Genomic DNA, 13,982 nt, shown 5'->3' with positions numbered 1-13,982 from the left:
TGTGTGTGTGTGTGTGTGTGTGTGTGTGTGTGTGTGTGTGTGTGTGTGTATACCACCTCTTCTTTATCCGTTTATTTGTTGATGGACCTCTGGGCTCTTTCCATATTTTGGCTATTGTGGACATTGCTGCTGTCAACATTGGGGTTCAGGTGCCCCTTCGGATCATAATGTTTGTATCCTTTGGGTAAATACCCAGTAATACAATTGGTGGGTTGTAGGATAGTTCTATTTTTAACTTCTTAAGGAACTTCCATACTGTTTTCTAAAGTGGCTGTGCCAGTTTGCATTCCCACCAACAGTGTGAGTATGTTCCCCTTGCTCTGCTTCCTCGCCAACATGTCATTTCCTGACTTGTTCATTTTACCCATTCTGACTGGTGTGAGGTGGTATCTCATTGTGGTTTTGATTTGTATTTCCCTGATACCGAGTGATGTTGAGCATTTTTTCATGTGTCTGTTGGTCATTTCTGTGTCTTCTTTGGAGAAATGTCTGTTCATGTCTTCTGCACATTTCTTGACTGTTTTCTGTTTGTTTGTTTGTTTATTTTTTGGGTGTTGAGTTTGAGAAGTTCTTTATAGATTTTGGATACTAGCCATTTATCTGATAAGACATTTGCAAAAATCTTCTCCCATTCCAAAGGTTGCCTTTAGTTTTGTTGATTGTTTTCTTTGCTGTGCGAAAGCTTTTTGTCCTGATGAAGTCCCAAGAGTTCATTTTTGCTTTTGTTTCTCTCGCCTTTGGAGATGTGTCTAGCAAGAAGTTGCTGCAGCCAAGGTCAAAGAGGATCCTGCCTGTGTTCTTCTCTAGGATTTTGATGGATTTCTGTTTCACATTGAGGTCTTTCATCCATTTTGAGTTTATCTTTGTGTATGGTATAAGGAAATGGTCCAGTTTCATTCTTTTGCATGTGGCTGTCCAATTTTCCCAACACCATTGTTGAAGAGACTTTTTTCCATTTGATATTCTTTCCTGCTTTGTCCACGATTAGTTGGCCATGGAGTTGAGGGTTCATTTCTGGGCTCTCTATTCTGTTCCATTGATCTATGTGTCTGTTTTTATGTCAGTACCATATGGTCTTGATGGTCACAGCTTTGTAATATAACTTGAAGTCTGGAATTATGATGCCACCAGCTTTGGTTTTCTTTTTCAACATTCCTCTGGCTATTTGGGGCCTTTTCTGGTTCCTTACAAATTTTAGGATTATTTGTTTCAGCACTGTTAAAAACATTGATGTTATTTTGATAGGGATTTTATTGAATGTATAGATTGCTCTGGGTAGCATTGACATTTTAACAATATTTATTCTTCCAATCCATGAGCATGGAATATTTTTCCAACTCTTTGCATCTTCCTCAATTTCTTTTATAATTGTTCTGTAGTTTTCAGAATACATATCCTTTACCTCTTTGGTTAAGTTTATTCCTAGGTATCTTAACGGTTTTTGGTGAAATTGTGAATGGGATTAATTCCTTAATTTTTCTTTCTTCTGTCTCATTGTTAGTGTATAGAAATGCAACTGACTTCTGTGCACTGATTTTATATACTGCAACTTTGCTGAATTCCTGTATGAGATCTAGCAATTTTTTGGTGGAGTCCTTTGGGTTTTCCACATAAAGTATCATGTCATTTGTAAAGAGAGAGAATTTGACTTTTTCTTTGCCAATTTGGATGCCTTTTATTTCCTTTTGTTGTCTGATTGCCGAGACTAGGACTTCTAGTACTATGTTGAACTGTTGAACAACAATGGTGAGAGTGGACATCCCTGTCTTGTTCCTGACCTTAGGAGAAAAGTTCTTGGTTTTTGCCCATTGAGAATGATATTTGCTGTGGGCTGTTTGTATATGGCTTTTATGATATTAAGTTTCCTCTATCCCTACACTGTGGAGAGTTTTAATCAGGAAAGGATGATATATTTTGTCAGATGCTTTTTCTGCATCTACTGAGAGGATCATATGGTTCTTGTCCTTTCTTTTACTAATGTGGTGTATCATGTTGATTGATTTGTGGATATTGAACCACCCTTGCAGCCCAGGAATGAATCCCACTTAATCCTGGTGAATAACCCTTTTAATGTACTGTTGGATGCTATTGGTTAGTATCTTGTTGAGAATTTTTGCATCCATGTTCATCAGGGATATTTGTCTGTAATTGTCCTTTCTGGTAAGATCTTTTGTTTTGGGTTCAAGTAGAGCACTTTAATTTTTTTAAATCCTCAAAACCATGCTGTATGGTAAATAAAGGTGATATTATTATTTCAGTTGTAGGAAGAAACAGGAGTATAGAAGGGTTGTAAGTTGTCCAAGTTGCCCAAAACAAGCATGGGATGGAATCAGTTCTCAGTTTTGAATCTTCTGATCCCTAAGTCCAGTGCACTTTCACCTCTATCATGATACCTTGTTACTAATTGTCCTGGCTTTTGGTCTAAGTAGCTATGAATGGTGACATAATTTTGTTTCATTTTAAATGATATTCCTGAGTACAGGATACAGATCCCACATGCCCAAATCATCTTGAGCAAAATGCCCATGAATATGAGTTACACAGAACCAGTGTTAAATGAAGGAATTATGTCTATTTCCTTCTTTGATCCAAATACTATATAACAATTGCCTTTGTGTCACTTGATTTGTTAATATACAGTTCAGATGGAATAGGACATAGAACCAAGGGCATTAAGGTGGCAGTTGTCTGATCTACATTTAAGTGGCTATGTTGGGTGGAGGGGCAGAGGAAGAGAGAATCTTAAGCAGAGTCCACACTGAGTGCAGAGCTGATGCAGTGCTTGATCCCACCATTCTGAGATCATGACCTGAGCTGAAACCAAGAGTCAGACACAACCAACTGCAGCACCCAGGCACCCCTGAACTGTTTTTACATGGTCTGAGTTTCCTACATAAGTCTCTACTTCCAACAGCTGTGACCCTGGAAATTTTATGTCCACTCAGATTTTTCCTGCTTTCAAACACCTTTCAAAGAATCTATCAAATTGGTAACTAGTTGGTAGGCTTGTAGAAATACTGATTTTAACCAATGTAAGTGATAGTTACCATGATGCAGTTATTTGAGGAAAAACGGAAAGGCTCTTGTAGGCCTGAACTATCACGTCACTGGAATATATACCTGTTGTTAAAAGTCTCACATTTTTTTCTTCTTGGCTTTAATGTATCTGCTGTAGGTTTGGAGGAAAAAATATAAGATATTTGGCCAGTGTCATCTACTAATAAGTTAGTATTTATTAAGCAAGTATTTAGTTTATACTTCTATGAAAAGAGACTATGAAATTAGCTATATATATATAGCTATATATAGAGACTATAAAAATAGCTACCCCTTATTAATTATTTAGTAAAGATGAACCTTTAATACATTATTTCCTTTACTTCCACAACAACTTTATAAGGAAATTTTGAATGAGGGACCGAGGCTTAGAGATTAAATAATATGTTTAACTAAAAAATGGTAGAGCCAGAATTCCAATCCAGATTTACCTTTGCTGTGATTCTGTGGGCAAGACACAGCCCTTGTACTCAAGTAGATTCAAATGTACAAGGGATCCTGAGAAAAGATAAGCAAGTGGAGAAATAATAGTTCATGGCAGATATGATGGGATCTGTAGGAGGACAATGAGCAAATATGTCTTGAGATTTGACAAGAAGCATAACTCTTACCTAGGCTAAAAACAGAAGAGGCTTCATGGAGGATGTGGCACCAGAGGTGGGCTTGGAAGGAAAGTTAGGACTATTGCGGCATATAGGGATGTTTATCTGTAGACTATAAATATGCTTAAATAGAAATGTTGATTCTGCATTATCAGCAGAGAACAAAACATGAAAATTCTGGCTCCTGAAGTTTGATTGGAATCCTTTATTCACCCATGGGTCAAAACTGAGCTAGCACTCTCACATGTGCTCTCTCTCTGTCTCTCTTTCTCTCTGTCAAACAGGCACACACACACACACACACATACACACACACAGAGACACACACACACATGCATGCATGCATTCATGCACAGATAATCCTAGTGATTGTGTGCATACATATACACATGGTATAATTAGTATGATTTAAAAAATTATCCTCTTTAAAATGTCCTTGTTCTCAGGAGGAGTACTTAAAGGCAAAGGAACATGGTGTCTGCCACTTAAAAATGATCCAATAAAAAAGAGTGTATACATGTATATATAATATATATATTATATGTTATATATGGACCATTTTTTTAAAGATTTTATTTATTTATTTGACAGAAAGAGACACAGCGAGAGAGGGAACACAAGCAGGGGGAGTGGGAGAGGGAGAAGCAGGCTTCCCGCGGAGCAGGGAGCCTGATGTGGGGCTCATCCCAGGACCCTGGGATCATGACCTGAGCCGAAGGCAGACGCTTAACGACTGAGCCACCCAGGCACCCCTATATGAACCATTCTTAAGAAAGAATAAAGTAGAGTGTATGGATGTATGTATGAATGGATAGATAGAAAAATGGGTAGAGGGGGGCGGCTGGGTGGCTCAGTCGTTAAGTGTCTGCCTTCCGCTCAGGTCGTGATCCTGGGGTCCTAGAATCGAGTCCTGCATCAGGCTCCCTGCTCAGTGGGAAGTCTGTTTCTCCCTCTCCCTCTCCCTCCGCTTGTGTTCCCTCTCTCGCTGTTTCTCTCTCTCTGTCAAATAAATAAATAAAATCTTAAAAAAAAAGAAAAAGAAAAATGGTGGAGGGAGAGGAGGAAGGAAAGAGAGAGAGAGGGAGAGAGACAGAGACAGATATAGAAAGACAGAGAGAATAACATGTGAAACATATTAACTTTTAGTACATATGGGTTCCAAGTGAAGCATATGTCAGTGTTCCTTATACCATAACTCTTCTTTCATATTTTCCGTTAAAAGTTGTGAGACAACATGGACGATATAAAAATGGCAAAAGAGGTAAATAAAGACCACCCATAAGCCCCCAGTCTGATATAGCCACATTAACATATTATAACATTTGAATGAATTCTCTTCCAGTCTTTTTTTCTAGATATGTGGATCTTTTTGCCTAATTTTGTCATAAAATTGTATGTACATCTTTACAACATGCTGTTTTTCATTTAGCATTGTACGCCAAGCATTTTATCACATCAGTAAAATTCCTAAGTCCAGTCCATTCTTAAGAGGAAGGGAATTAGGTTCTACCTTTGAAGAGAAAAGTGACATAGAATTTGTGGACATATATAAAAACCGCCACAGTTACCTTTACCCCTCTAAGTTTCACAGAGCAGGGGGATTGTCAGGATGGGAATTATTCTGTAGTAAATGTTGATTCAGTGAGGACTAAACTTTTGGGGTCTAAAATAGATCTGAGGGATCTAGGTCAGCCTAAGTAATTACATATCTCTAGCACCTTGCACCATGTAAACACTACAATACATGGTAAACACTACGTATGTTGAATGGTAAGGATGGAAAGATTGATTGAATCTGGGTAGATAATGGCTGGATGAATGGATGTCAACTTTTAGGATCCCAAACCATAATTAAACAAATCCTTCAAATAGGTGATTCAGTGACCAATCTGGTTGTATTTGGTTCTGAATTACTTCTTTAACAATAAGACAACTCATTTCAAAATAGGTCACAAAACTCAAACATTGTGGAAAGCCAGGTTGAAACTCTCATGTATATGCTGTTCAGGATTTGTAACCAGCAAGTAGATCCTATAGTCAGGAGCAAGTCAAAGGCCTACATGCTCTAGATATTATTAGGAGACAGCCATTGCTTTTGAGCAGCAGAAAATGTTCTCACCCTCCAGGCTCAGCAAATTCATATGGGAGGAAAGGTGACTGTTACTGTTCTATCTTCCTTTCTTTTTTCACCAGCTTGAATCACTTGCTATTTTTGAAAAGTTACTTTCTGTCTAGCAAGATGCAGTTAATGGCAGAGCAGCAAATTTCTCACTCATCAATCTGAACTAGCAGGTCTAAACCAGCATAACACTTTTGAGAGAGCTGGTGAGAAAAAACGGAATGTCATCAGATTGGACGTCTTTGAAAGGTTTTTGCAGCACATGGTTAGTTTTCTGAAGAGTGAAAAGCAAGCCTTGGGGTGACAGCATTCTGTTGCTTGGGTAAAGAGTTCTGAGAAATCCATTGAGCTTCCCTTTAAAGGGGATATTGAGCAAGTCTTGGAACTTGCCTCAAAGTTTCTGTTCTGAAGACACTGGATTAGACATGCTGTTAGAATATATTTTTAATCTAGAGAAATTATTCCACAGTTAAATAAAGGCAATTTTCAGCAATTTATTTTATTTAGCATATATTTAAGGCGCTCTTACTAGATACTTGCTGGTGTGCTAAGCCCTGGGGATACAGGGTGAATAAGAGAGAAATAGCGTCTGCCTCCATAGACATTCAGGTCCACCTTTTTATTCCTGACTGAAAACTCAGTATCAAACTCACAAAAAGGCCTTTCCTTTTGAGCTTTTCTTGGTCTTGCCCAGAAATGGAGGAGAACTTGATTGTGATGGATTTTTTGCAACACTTGATCTGAGGGAAATTAGCTATCATGTTATAAGGACAATTCAAGGAACTCTGTGGAGAAGCCCACATGGTTAGGAACCTCCAGCTAGACTCAAACTGAGCAAAAACTATAAAGTTGAGACTAAGTGTACCCCTTCAGATGAACTTGGCTCTGCCACAGACCCAGTGACTTCAGCATAAAGGAACTTCTAAAGGGAAAGGGTGTACTGTTTTCTGCTTAGTCAGGTGGCTGCCATGGTAACACTGTGAACTGTATACAGCCATAAGTTTAGATAGAATTTTTCATATTGCAAAAGGTAGAAGTCCAAACACTGAGTTGTCCTTAGGAGCAGTCATAGGGAAGCTCAAATAATGGCACCAGGCCAAGTTTCTCAGCTTTGCTTCCTTTGGATATGAGCTATCTCATAGCATCTCTCGGTGTCATTCTCTTCATGGTAATGAGATAGCTGCATCCTCAGCAGCATCATATTCTCACACCCTGATCCAGAGGAAGAGTAGAAGCTTTTCTTTCCAAAAGCCTCCGCAAGCAGCACCTGGAATCCTACTGCTCTGATTGGTTTACATGCCTATTTTTGAACCAGTCATGGTGGGTAGGATATGTTAACTGGCTTAAAACCAGTCAGAACTCTTCCCTGAAGCTAGATGGGACCAATCCCACCCAAGCTACCCACTAAGGTTAAGGCACAGGTGATTTTTTAAAGGAAATTCAGGCACTAAGAGGAAAAGGAGAGACTACGCATGCCTTTCCTGTGGTGTTTGTTGTCTTTGGCATCCTCAGCCTTCTTTTAATTTCTTTTTTAAAATAGCTTTATTTTTTTAGAACAGTTTTAGACATACAGAAAATTGTAAGCTGGCACAGAGGGTTCCCAATATACTGTACACCCAGTTTCCCTTATTATTAACATCTTACATTAGATGGTAATAAACCAATATTTGATACCTTATTATTAAGTAAGGTCCATAATTTATCCAGATTTTCTTATTTTTCATCTAATGTCCTTCTTCTATTCCTGAATCCCATTCTGGATATAGCATTATGGTTAGCTATCATGTCTTCTTAGGCTCCTCTGTGCAGTTTCTCAGACTTTCCTTGGTAGCCTACTCCTTCACCTTGTAACTTAAATCAAGTGTTACCTTTATCAAATCAATGTGTCCAGCTCATAGTAGGAGTTGAAGAAATTACTTGTTGGATAGCTGAATTAAGAAAAGCTGACCTTTATATTCCCAGGTCCTTTTATGGCTTTAGAATTTTCCCTCTAGGGGGATTTGCATCTTAAACTGGAATTTAATTTAAATCTGAGTAGATGATGCTCTAAGCATAAAATTACAGGTTCAGTTGGGGGAGGTGGTGGTGATGGGATTGGAGGAGAAGGAATGTTTTTTAGCCATTAGGGATTTCATGGCACATTTGAATTCATACTATAGAGACAGGCTTATGTAAAGTCTCATGTCGTAGGTAAAACTTTGACATAATAGAAGATAGTATTCAGAAGATAACAACTGTGTGGGATGTTTGGGAGGGAAAATTATTAAAGAAATAACAGCTACTACAGGTAACTTTCCTTATCCTATCTAAGAAAAGGTAAATTTGGAAAGGGAGGCTGGGGCTATTGGAGATGATAAGTGGTGAGTATTAATTAATTATTAATTAATATATCTTTCATAGACCGCGAGGCTGGGGAGAAGTACTGATAATTTCTTAAGCCTGGTTTATCTGTCTGTAATTAACAAATTAATGTTTAGCCCTTCACAAGTTTACTAACAGCCAGCTATACCTTTAGCTCTGGGACATCTAAGTCTAGGATGGTTCTAGCAAATTATGGCTCATTTCATCATTTTACGCTGCCCATATTCATCCTCTGGCACTAGAGGGAGATAGTGACAGGCAATTCCTGAAACTAACAGAGAACCCAAGTGAAGCTCTAAAAATGAATTGCATGGAATTTGCTGCCCTAGGGCAGTTAGTGTTTAGTTTTGGTGAAGGGTAGGAGTCTTACGAGAAGACTCAGGTTGGGGTAAGTCAGGGAGGCTGTCAGTGGCTTCCCCCTTCCGTAAACAGGTATAGAATCTTTTAAGGGGCCAATCTCAGGCTCAAACTAGACCCTGAGTACCCCTGTGAAGTAGGAAAAACTGGTGTTCCATGTCCCAGTTATTCTTTTCCCAGCTCCTTCCTTATTGCTGATTCTGATTCCACCCTCCTCAAGCTGTAGGGCCTTTATGCTAAGGTTTTCACACACTGTTTCCCTTTAAAACCTACTCTTAGGAAAAGGCCTAACAAACCCATTTATATCAGAATATGAATATCTGCAAATGCTTGACCTTTGTCAAGAAATGAACCTCTAGTTGCAGAATTTCAGACATCATGCAGTATGGCTAGGGTGTGGAGGGTGGGTACAGTTTTAGGTAGGATCCCTCTTATCCCAATGCTCCTGAAATGTGGCCTTAAGTACCCAAATCCCACCTTGTGTATGACCAGAGCTGAGAAGGGAGGTCAGGATTAGTACCCTGCTCAGCTACAGTGACTTGGAGAAAGCCTCTTCTTTCCTAAGTGAGACTTTTCTATTTCTTTCAACATATTATTGAAGAAAACAGCCACTTGTCTCACTGCTCTGTATTTCAGGTGCACGTGTTTAGTTCAGTGAGTATTTTCTGAGCACCCGCTTCTTCCAGGTGTTGTGTGAAGCTCTGAGCTAGGTAAGGTAGCACTGACATCCCAGGCTTCTGGTCTCATCTGGGATGCCTGCACAGGAAAAAGTTATTCTGCCAGGAGACCCATTAGGTAGTTCATTCTTCTCTGGCTACAGAAGAAGTGAAGGACAGAGTGAAGCTGGGAGATGAGGGGTGAATCCTGACTGGGAAGGACTGCTACAGAAGCAGCTGGAAGTTTAGCAGTGCCTTGTTGGATTAGACAGGAAAAGATGGAGAAAAGAAAAATAATTCCCAGCATAAAATCTATTCATGAGTTGCATGACCTGGTGAGGCTATAGTCTGAGAAGCACAGAAAGGAGGGAAAGGGAGAGAATTATCAGCAAATTCTTGGGGCTGGTAAGGATCCAGCACTGAACTCAGACAGCCCTAGGTCCCAGGTTTGGTTTCATTGTTTGCCAGCATTATAACCTTGGACATTTTGTTAAATTTTCTGTGCCTCATTTTCTTATCTGTAAAAATGGGGGTAATAGTAGTAGCTAACTTATACGCTTGATGTCAGGGTTGAAAAAGATATCTAGGATATATTCTTGGAAGTTTATGACACATGACAATGTCTCAAAAAGTATTCTTGTATAGTTAGGGTACCAGTAGACATTGTATCAAATAAACCTACAAATTTCAGTTCTTAACAGAGGTCTATTTTTCACTCATATAATGGTCCTATGAGGATGCTCCTGTTCTCAGGGGTTCTTCAATTCAGCGACTTCACCATCCTCTGGGATCTCAGAGCCTGTGGCATTTAGTCAGCGTATGGAGGTGGGAAAAACACAACCTTCTTAATCTTTACTCAGGCCTGAAGGCAATACATATAACTTAATGAGAACAGGTCCCATGGCCCTGCCTGGCTGGCAGCTGCTTCACAGAACAATTCTTTGCCCAGGAGGAGGAGCATGGGTTCTGGTGTACAATTAGCTGCCCTGACTCTGTTAGTTAGAAAGATGATGAAGAAGAGGAGGGGGAGGAGGTTGAGGTCTGATCATTGAGTATCTTGGCTCTAGATTGAGGATCAAGATTTTGCTCAAACACATCATGATTTGGAGGGAGCAGCAATGATACCCCTATCATGGGCATCTGAAATTCATTGCTCTTTCTCATGTTCCCCCAGGTGGGAGTCTGACACTTCCTGAGGCCCAGGGAGCAAGTGGTCATCTTGTTTTCCCTGTCATAACCGAAATGAAGTGGGTGATGGGATTTATAGCTTATATAAGGCTTTTGAGTTGGTTTATTAGAATGAGTTCATGCCAAATAGCCGTCCAAGTTGAAAAATAATAACACTGCAACTTTATCTCTGCTTTTATCTGAGGAGCTACAAAGCACTTTACAAAGCCTGACAGCCTCCCCCTGAGGTAACTAATATTATAGCTATTTTAACAGGGAGATTTTATCTCTATTACAAGTTGGTATAAAGCTGTTCTGAAAACACTCTGGCCAAGGTTAAAAATTCTATTCAGGAAAAAGAAGCAGTTGGACACAAGCTCTGTTTTCCATTCTTCCCATTAGGGACTATATAGAGGTCTGTATTTTATCATTATGATGATTTTCGTGCCTGCATCTCTAGTACATTTCTTCATACAAGAGACCAATGGTACCACTGAAATGCTTTCAGACATTTTAGGAGAAAATTATTTCCCTTAAGAAGCTAAAATTTTCTCCCTAGAGGAATGACACTGTCCTATGAGTCCAGAGGGGTGAGAGCAAAATCTTCCCTCTTAACTAAGCTCACACGTGAATTTATGCTGAAAGCATTAGAGGGACTTTGCTGTTTAAGGTACCTTGGTAGATGATCATGTTTGGGAAGATCAGAATTTTGGCTCCTAAAGGCATACTCTCCCTGGGATATCTCTCTAGTTTATTTTTATTAATAATAATTACATGCTTTGGAGACAAACATCCTTTAGAATCCTGGCATTGCCATTCTCATCAAGGGCAAATTTGGGGTGAAAAGAGTTTCTCTTTTATTCCTTAAGTACAAAACCTTTATTCTGGTGCTATAGATCCACTCCTTAGACTTTGAGATGGATAGTTGCATGTCAAACATTTAAAGGAGAGTACTCTCATGAATCACTCACATGAGGCAGTGAAGGAAGGAAGATTGGGCACAGGGAGAAGATGAACTGTGAAGCAATTGTAACAAGGCCTCAGCTAGTACCACTGGGAACTTGGGAACTAGAATATCTCATCAGAGTTGTCCAGAGTTGAGGTCAAAGGGCCTAGCTTTTATATCCTTGCATTGACCAGTCATTGGATATGGACTGTCTGTGGGAGGCCATGTAAATTTGAGCAAGGAAGCCCTCTAAGGCACGAGTAATTCCTGGGAGGAATTCTGCTGTGCACCACCACTGGCCAACACTCTTCGCACCTAGGGGAATGTATGTCTTGTTTCTGAAGGGCGACTTGGGCAGTACACCATAAGCATCTACTATAATTCACCTCTTGCATGCTCAAACCCACTGTCTTCAAATATTAAGTTCATTCCACTTGGGAACAGGTTCTCAAGAATTCTGGCTAGCCTCTTTCCAGGGAAAACTTATAAGAGGAAGGTTAGAAGATAAGCCTCAGCCCCTATACTGCAGTTGGTCTCAGGGCCCCACTGATACTCATCATTTCCCTTCTCTACTACCCACCACTCATCCTCAAAACTCTTACAGTCAAAGTAGCTTATCTTGTGAGGCAACCCAGACCCTCATCCCTGAAGGGTCTGAATCCCTGGACACCATGCCCTTCTCTGTCCATGACTGTGACACTTGAACTTCAAAATTGGGCAGGAGAGTATCAAGAGATGCCCCATTAGGTACGTTGTCAAAGGGAAATATTACCTCTCTGCAAGCCAAGATCTGTATACCTAAAGAGCCTAGAGCTGTGAAGATGGTACAACTTCCCCAAGTAGGTCACTAGGAGTAATGATAGTGAGGCCACTCCTACTTCCACCCTTTTGTTCCAGATCCATGCACTTTAACTACTGGTAGCATACTGCCCTTGAAGGGTGTCACCTCCAAACTCATAGCTCAGTGAGCCTCCCAAATGTCAGCTGAGTCTAGAAACTTGTGAATTGTACAACATGTGATTAAGAGAGCTGGATGTGGTACTCATATGCTCACCACTCTATCTTTGCTCTAAAGTGTGTTCCTTGATTCAATGTGATGGTATGTGTGATTCTATATTGGTGGATCAAACATTCTGTAAACCCTTGGATAGTAATGCAGGCTGAGACCCTGTGGATGGACAAAGCAAGTCCATATCCAGAATACATGTCAATTCCAGTCAAGATCAATCATTATCCTTTTAAGCAGAATGGATTTAATGTAATCAACTTGCTACCAAGAAGATATTTGATCTTCTCAATAAATGGTGTCAGATGGAGGTCATTGGTCTGTTTTATTGGAAGAGGGGACATTTGTCAGCAGTGAAAGCTAGGTAAGACTTGGTGTGAAGGATCCCATGCTGTATAACTTCCATTCCTGCCATCTGGCTACTTTGTTCATATGGTCATTGTGCCCAAACTGGCACAAACTGGTTGTCAGCAAGTGCTTAAGTCATTCTCTCTACTTAGTTGTGAAGGGTTATCAATGTCCAGAGTCTTCAAAATGTGTTGATTTTTCCCTTTCCTCCATGTATGGCTGCCTGAGTAAATGGTCACAGATCCCATTGGGGAGGACTGAGGAAATATTACCATATGCAATTGCCATGGTGTTTCAGGATCTTTCCTCCTGGTTATTCAGCCTCTCCTACAGCCAATGGACTGTAGGTCTGAAAACTCGCACAGATATGAAAATTGTGTAAAGAATTAAAAAAATTTATTGAAGAATTACCCTGGACCTCCTGATAATCCATCCTTAATTTGATTATATACTTATGCAATACCCTGATGGGCTCCCAACTATCTTGCCCCAGAGATGGTATGTCCTGTTAACCATTTCCATAGCTCTCTGTGGGTTAAATGCCTTTGGAATCCACTCTGACTTTCCATTTACCGGAATAATTGTACCTACTTTGTTCCTGATGGTTAAGTGTCACCACCTGGCCTCTATTACTTTGGGAACTGTCAAGTCTGTTGCTATAAAGGAGCCCAATTCTATAACAACATCTCCTGCCAATAGCCCTGGACTACAAATGATGTCCACTTCTGAGCTTCTCAGTGATGCTGATATCCGTATCAGGAGCACATTCCTTGTCATCATTGTCACTCAAAGTGCCATTTGAGCTCTCTGAGTTCACTGAACATAATTGAATGAAGGGTTTTCTAGTTTTATATAGTACACCCATTCTAGCATGCCACTATTCTGAGCCCTTTGATCTTTCCTTCCGTCTTCTGTCATAACAATTATGACATGACGTAGGATGAGCCATGCAAGCTTCCTTCAGTCATTCTATCAACATGCTAGCACCATCTTTGAAAGTACTTGGCAGAGTTTTAAATCTTATATCACTGGATTATGTGCTTATATAAAATCTATAAACTCTTCCTTATCCAATTTAATTTTCCGCTCCTTGAGCCAGCATCCTTAAGACCCAGTCTTGTGCATCTTCTCCTGAATCCTGCTGGGTATATTGCTATATCCTGTATCTTCTTCAGGGTATAGTGCTTTCCTACCTCAGCTGATTAGGTTATAGCTTATATCCTAGTTATCTGTCAGGTGGCCAGTAGGGGAGATACCTGTAGACTCTGAGGAAGCATGTGTTGTCTTTCAAGTCAAAGTTCTTTGTAGTACTATCATCAGGCAATGGGGGAGTGATAGCTTTCAACAGGGAGGGGTGGGCCTC

Source organism: Callorhinus ursinus, unplaced genomic scaffold, assembly GCF_003265705.2.
Source record: "Callorhinus ursinus isolate GAN/ISIS: 27379988/994484 unplaced genomic scaffold, GSC_fseal_2.0 scaffold1, whole genome shotgun sequence".
Classification (NCBI taxonomy): Eukaryota; Metazoa; Chordata; class Mammalia; order Carnivora; family Otariidae; genus Callorhinus; species Callorhinus ursinus.
This window is presented reverse-complemented; position numbering follows the sequence as displayed.